Below are 6,260 nucleotides of genomic sequence, written 5' to 3'. Positions count from 1 at the left end.
CAGAGTTACATATTGCTCCTTTAAATGACACTTATAAACCCTTAATTATAAAGATAGAAGTTAGTTGTGTATTTGTCTTTAGGGCAGTGTTTTATCCCTCAGGATTGAGGGTCGTTGCTGCAAAGCAGAAAGTTGTAAAACGATTAACCGTCATCAGGTCTGCTGCTGAAGCTGTGGCCTCCGGACTAAAAGGAGTGGATATTGAAATACATCACCGAACTGGATGTTGAACTTCTGCCTGTTGGCACTACTGCAGCCAAATGAAAGGTGGCTTATGTCACATGACAGCACCTTGTTATTACCGCTGCACCGTTTCTGGAGGCAGAGTGAAGCAAAAAAGGAAGCGATTTGGGTTTCCGCATCAGTAATCCTCAGTGAATGGCCTATTGAAATCCTTTTTATGGTGCTTTTGAATGCATTTATTCACAATTACCTGCAGTCAGCATTAAAGCCTCTGACCTATTTGCCTTATTAGACCCTGAGTGTGAATACTGTCAGGGTTACTTCAGCTCATATTCGTCTTTTAAGTTTATTTTCCCAGAAATAAAAGTTAAAAAGAAGCGTCTAAATGGTTTTATTCTTACCATATCTCATCCAACACTCACCTCTATGCAGGCAGAGAGCAGGAAAAGGGCCTCTGTAGCACCTCTGATTCTTATTGCATCAATCTCCGAACCCTTAGAGGTTTTCAGTGGGTCATGAATGTGTGCAAGGAAAAGAGAGTGGAATTGACATGCAACAGAGGAGCCTCAGGCCGGATTCGAACCCAGGCATGCCTGCTTGGAGGAACATAGCCTCTGTACATGAGGCATGGGCACTTAAGGAACATGTACTAAATCCCACCCATTGTGTATTAATATGCCATGGCAGCAGAACGTCAGCTGAACACCATGGGAACGCAGTCACTTTGTAATGTCTGATGCACGCAGAAGAAGACGATTTAAAGGATGAAGCATGTGTGCAGCTGCAGCTAAAAGTCATCCTTTGAGGTTTGATGCGTGTAAAAAAGAGCCTTTAATCATGTATGCAGAAACACGCAGCTGACTGTCACAAACAGACGGCAGCTGCACAGCGCTGACGGGCTGATGGGCGAGAGCGGTGATAATAAAGAGCCTCTTAGAATAACACCTTCTGTAAATATAGAATAAACTGCTTTGTCTTTTTAAACATGTGGATCAAATGTTTCATGACACGTGTACCAGATCCAACATTGTCCCAATTTATTTTCATACATCACAACCCTATTTGGGAAAAATAGGGTTGTGAAAACAGAATGTTTAGGCCCTGTGTCCACCTAGCGTTTTTTTTCTGAGTGTCAGCGTCTTTTTTCAATTGTTTTCAATGAGCAGAAAGCGTTCGCTGCAGAAAGTGGCCACCAGTGGCGATTCTGGACTCTGTTGGGGCCCTAGGCAAAAACCAATTGGGGGGCCCTCCAACCAGCGTTCATCATCATCATTGTCTGCCAGTGTCCCCATGCTTACTCCTCTTCCTCTTTTTTCCTGATTCTGTTTTCTCTCCTATAGACAGATAATTCCTCTTAATTTTTCTTTGTTGACCTTAATCGACAAACTTTGGTTTTCACAGCAATAATGCATGCAACGCTTAACAAGGCAACGAGAGTGATTGCTGTCAGCACTTAGGGAGGTTTCCTGCAAAATTTGCACATTTTCGGCCACTGCTTTGGTTAAAGTTTGTGAGACCTCAAGGGGCCCCTTACTGGTCTGGGGCCCCAAGCAGCTGCCTGTTCACGTGCAGTGCCTCTGGAAAGAGTGCAGCACCCAACATCTTTTCTTCTGAGCGTCTTTTTTTTGTGCGGCCGCTTCGAGCGCTCAAGTTGAGAATCTTTCAACTTTTCAGAAAAGCGCTGTTGACATCACCGGTGCTCTTTTCCAAATGTATTATATTCCCTGTAGTTTTACCGCCAACGGATCGTCCTCCTCGCTCCGTGTCTGATGGGGAAATAAACGATCTCAAAAATAAAAGTAAAAAGTAACAGAGCAGTGTCGGCCATACAGTGGCCGTTGTCAGCAGACTGTTGTCATGGAGACAGGACGGACGTGCAGGGCTTTTCTTCTCAGCGCACAAACGCTTCATATAAGAGTTACCGAGCGCATAGACAGCGCCTTTCTGCCGGACAAAAATGCTAGGTGGACACAGGGCCTGATGTGATGGAAAAAAGCTCAAAGACAAATGTGGAGACTGAAACAATTCTTTGGAGACCCAGTTTGAAGTTTATGTCCAGAACCTGTTTCAGTGAAGTGTGGGCAGTGGCAACAGCCTACGAGTTGTAGCCTGATGTGCACCTCCTCAAAAATGTAAGTGGGGGTGCTCACTGGTCTTGGAGGTTATGCTGCATGCCTGTTATGCAGAGGTTGTGTGATTGGGTCCTGCTTTGGCCTTTTGCAGCATATCATTTTAAATGACACATACTTAGGCTTTTATCAATGTGCAAGTGTGTTCACAGAAGTACAACCCAGGTGGGACTCGAACCCACAATCCCCAGCTTCGGAGGCTGATGCCTTATCCATTAGGCCACTGGGTTTGTGATTGATTGATCATCAGTTCATGATGGTTTCCTTCTGTAGCACCATGATCCACAGAGAGATGAAAAATAACACCGACTGACTGCTCTCATATCTGGCATATCGAGGGGCATCCAAAACGGCCGTGTGGGGGTGTCTTAAAACTGTCTACCTTCTCTGGTCCAAACAAATCCAGAGCATTCAGGACCAGAATCTAAAGTTAGAAGGAGGACATACTGGCTGCTGCATTGTTGTCAGAGAAGCTAGCACTTCAACATATCATGTTTCCTTAATGACTGATCATATAGTAAGATCACTTCATCATTTCACTCACTACACATGTGGACCTTTAAGACGCCTCTTTATAATCCTTGAGTCCTGCGGAGGTCAGTGAGTTCCTGTGTGCACAAATCAAAAAGTAAAAATCTCAATTTTAGACATTATTTTAATAAGTTATCTCCTTCAAATGAACCAACTCCACCGTCAGCCGAGTGGAATTAACACGCTGCAAGCTGGGCTGACGATTTCACAGATGTCATTGAAACAGGGGTTAAACTAACCATCCTTTGTTAAGTGTCTGCTCTTACCACCTACTCTCCTTGTGGACCCAGCATGCGTCTACACAGTAACCGTCCCAAAATAGCACAAAGGACTCGTACATCATCGCCTGTGTGCCATTAAAGGTACCTATCACAGGACAGGAGGGATGTGCACTTCACTTCTAGGGGGGAAAAAAAAATCAAAAGCAAGTTTCTTGGTTTGAAAAATGCAAATCCACCAATCTCTGAGTGTGATTTTTACTCCCCTAAAAGTGCTTTATAAATTCCTCCGCTGCTTGCTCTGAGAATCGTTGAATCAGTGTAACGTGAGGTGACGTCCCGGTCGTGTTTTTTTAGTGAATCTCTCCATCTCTAATGCTCAGGAAAGGTATTCATATTTCAATACATTATTAATGACTTCACAGTGTATCCCTGTTGTTTTTTTCTTCAGCTTCAAAGCTATATCGTCGCCTACGTTTCTTCATGCTGTATTGGGTCCTTTCCCTCTGTACGTGAAGGGCAGAGTGGCCTCTGTCAGGCTCCTCGGTGAAGTCAGAGAGGAGGAGTCGTTAGCTTTGGATATTAGTGGTCTGTCCATCATCTCTGCTGCACTCTGAGCTCCCCAGAGACTCTGAATGAGGGGAAAGGAGGTGGAGGAAGGGATGGGGGGAGGGAAAGAAAAAGGGAAAGGAGGCGGAGGGATGGCATGTAATTGTGTGTGTGTGTGTGTGTGTGTGTGTGTGTGTGTGTGTGTGTGTGTGTGTGTGTGTATGTGTGTGTGTGTGTGTGTCCATCAACCCTTAGAGGACCTCTGAAGTCCCGAACAGAGGGAGGTGTACTGCTGCATTGCGTAAAGGCTTCACTGCTCTACCGTGCAGTGAGCAGACCGACTGACTGACTGAGAGGGCTGAATGACTGACTGACTGTTTGACCGCCTGCCTCTGGGATTTACTGTCGGCTGTAAACGGGCCGTGTGAAGTGAAAATCTCACAGGGCGGTGGGTAACCTTGCAGGCTTTCAGTGAAGTCGTCTCCTCACCACCACAGAGGACTTGACTGTGCCAGATCACTGAAGATGTAAAAATAAAACTTAAAAATAAAACAACTCAAAGATTTGAATAATAGACACCCACAGTGTCAAGTCTTTTCAGTACATGGTGTTCATGTCTTCAATAACAGTCCCACTCAGTGTCAATGGGATACAAAATTAGGCCACTCTTTAGGGCGGGGCTACCTTTTGATTGACATTTTGCTACCAATTGGCCTTTGAAAAAATCGCTTGTGCTCTGTGGGTGAGAGACATTGTCCAAGAGGCAGCGTAGCTTAGACAGCATCCTCCTCTTTGACGCTGTCCAGCTCCACCCCCACAACGTCGCTGGACATGTGATTCAGTTTATTGAGTCTGTTGGAGTCCGCTACCCTCAGCCTGCTGCCAGAGCCCAGACTCCTAAAACATCCTCAGCATCGTCCTGCAGATGATAAAGGACCTCAGCCTCTTCAGGAAGTAAAGGCGACTCAGGCCCTTCTTGAAGATGGCCACCAGTTACTTCTTCTTTCTCACGTTGAGCTGGACACGGTTTCTGCTCACACCATGCATCAAAGTCACCAATCACAGCCCTGTACTCGGCCTCCTCACCCTTGCTGACGCATGCGTCAAAAACCTTCTGAAGGTGGCAGGACTCGGTGTTGTAGTTGAAGTTAGCTATGTTGCTATCAAAGTTAGCATCCTAATGAAAATTAATACGTTTACATCAGTCTATACAAAATGTGGGCGTAGCCTCGGTGACAGTCATGCATTGTTTTTGGAGCAGACTTTTGAAGCCAAATGATGACGGCTTCCTTGCTGATAATCCAGACCCCCGTATACAGATTCTACATTTCTATCTGTAAATAGAGATCAATAGAAGCCTTTATTGAACACATGAAGGTTAACAGTGCAGAGTAGAGTCATTTGCATAACTCTATCTCAGAGCTAATGAGTTATTTACAGGCTTTATAGAACACTACACTACAATCACTGTGATTTCAAATTACTGGCTAATAATTGCAGTAAAATCACAGAAGTATACTGTGATTGTTTTACAGTAATATACATGAAAATCACAGTATTATATTGTGTTTCTAGTGCTCTTTCTCCTGGTCGGCAGTTTGAATTTTAACGGTCCCAGCGCTGCGCGGTCACCTCAGAATACGGCTTAGATTTGAATTCACTGAAATTTACGGTAGCATTACAAATTATTACCCAACATGCATTGCAAAAGCTTCATCACAATAGTTTGCTGTGAAAATTTACTGTGAAAACCTGGTGATTTCTACCAGTGTATGTTAAATCTACTCTGATGAATACAGAGCTCGGCTCCTGCTGTCCACTGCACTACCTTTGTGCTCATATTTGGTTGTGTTTGTGGGCGTAAATCCAGCTCCCGCTGTCCTGTCACGTTCCCCTCTTCCCTGCATTGCTCCGTGACAGTTCTACTGCACAAGCTTTCTGGGGCACGAAGCGCTCAGCTCTGGATGCTTTCCAAGTGTTTCTGTCGAGGAGAGAAGGGTGCCCAGCCTCCTGCAGTATTTTATTCCTATTTCAGACAGGTACAGGGAAAGACACAGAGTGGAGTGAAGGCAGGAAGAGATTTTTTTCACTGCTCCCATCGTGCAGTCGGAGTGTGCAGGGAAACACAGTCCAGTGACCGAAAACCACCGGGGCACAGGGAGGACACGAGGTCCTCGCTGAGTCTGTTGTACCTGTCATGTTTTTCCATCAACAGACGGCGCTCAGTGTTACCTTCTGACGATGCTATGACTCACTCCCTGAGCTACGCCCTTCCTCTCCTTTTGCTCCACATACACAAAAAAAAAAAAATCTAAACTTGTTTATGTTTTAAACACTAGAAAACTCTGGAGGGTTTCCAGTCGTCACGCTGAGCTGCTTCCTTTCTGCTCTCCCACAGGCCTGCTGCTGGACCTCAGGGAGCGCGTGATCTCTGACACCACAATATGGCAAGCTCGGTAATGAGCTCCGGTGAAAACAATGTAACTCCTCAGTTCAGGTGACTTACGTTTGAATGTGCCGAGTGTATCACTTTTTCCAGAGTCCTTCCATTTGCTGCAAACAGTATTAATTACTGGATGAAATGCTCGATGGTGACTCGGCTCACTGAACACACAAACAAATTAAACAAAAATATATAAGAGTGGAAATA

The 6,260-nt window shown here is 45.1% G+C and overlaps 1 non-coding gene across 1 annotated transcript; it reads right to left on the bottom strand.

The window, feature by feature from the left end:
* Window positions 1–2,469: 2,469 nt before the first annotated feature.
* Window positions 2,470–2,542, bottom strand: trnar-ccg (transfer RNA arginine (anticodon CCG)). Its single transcript has one exon. It is a non-coding gene; the product is annotated as a tRNA-Arg (tRNA).
* Window positions 2,543–6,260: the final 3,718 nt, after the last annotated feature.

The sequence above is a fragment of the Labrus bergylta genome, chromosome 1, assembly GCF_963930695.1.
Source record: "Labrus bergylta chromosome 1, fLabBer1.1, whole genome shotgun sequence".
NCBI lineage: Eukaryota > Metazoa > Chordata > Actinopteri > Labriformes > Labridae > Labrus > Labrus bergylta.
Note: the sequence above shows the minus strand (reverse complement) of the source record. Positions and strands in the feature narration are given on the sequence as shown.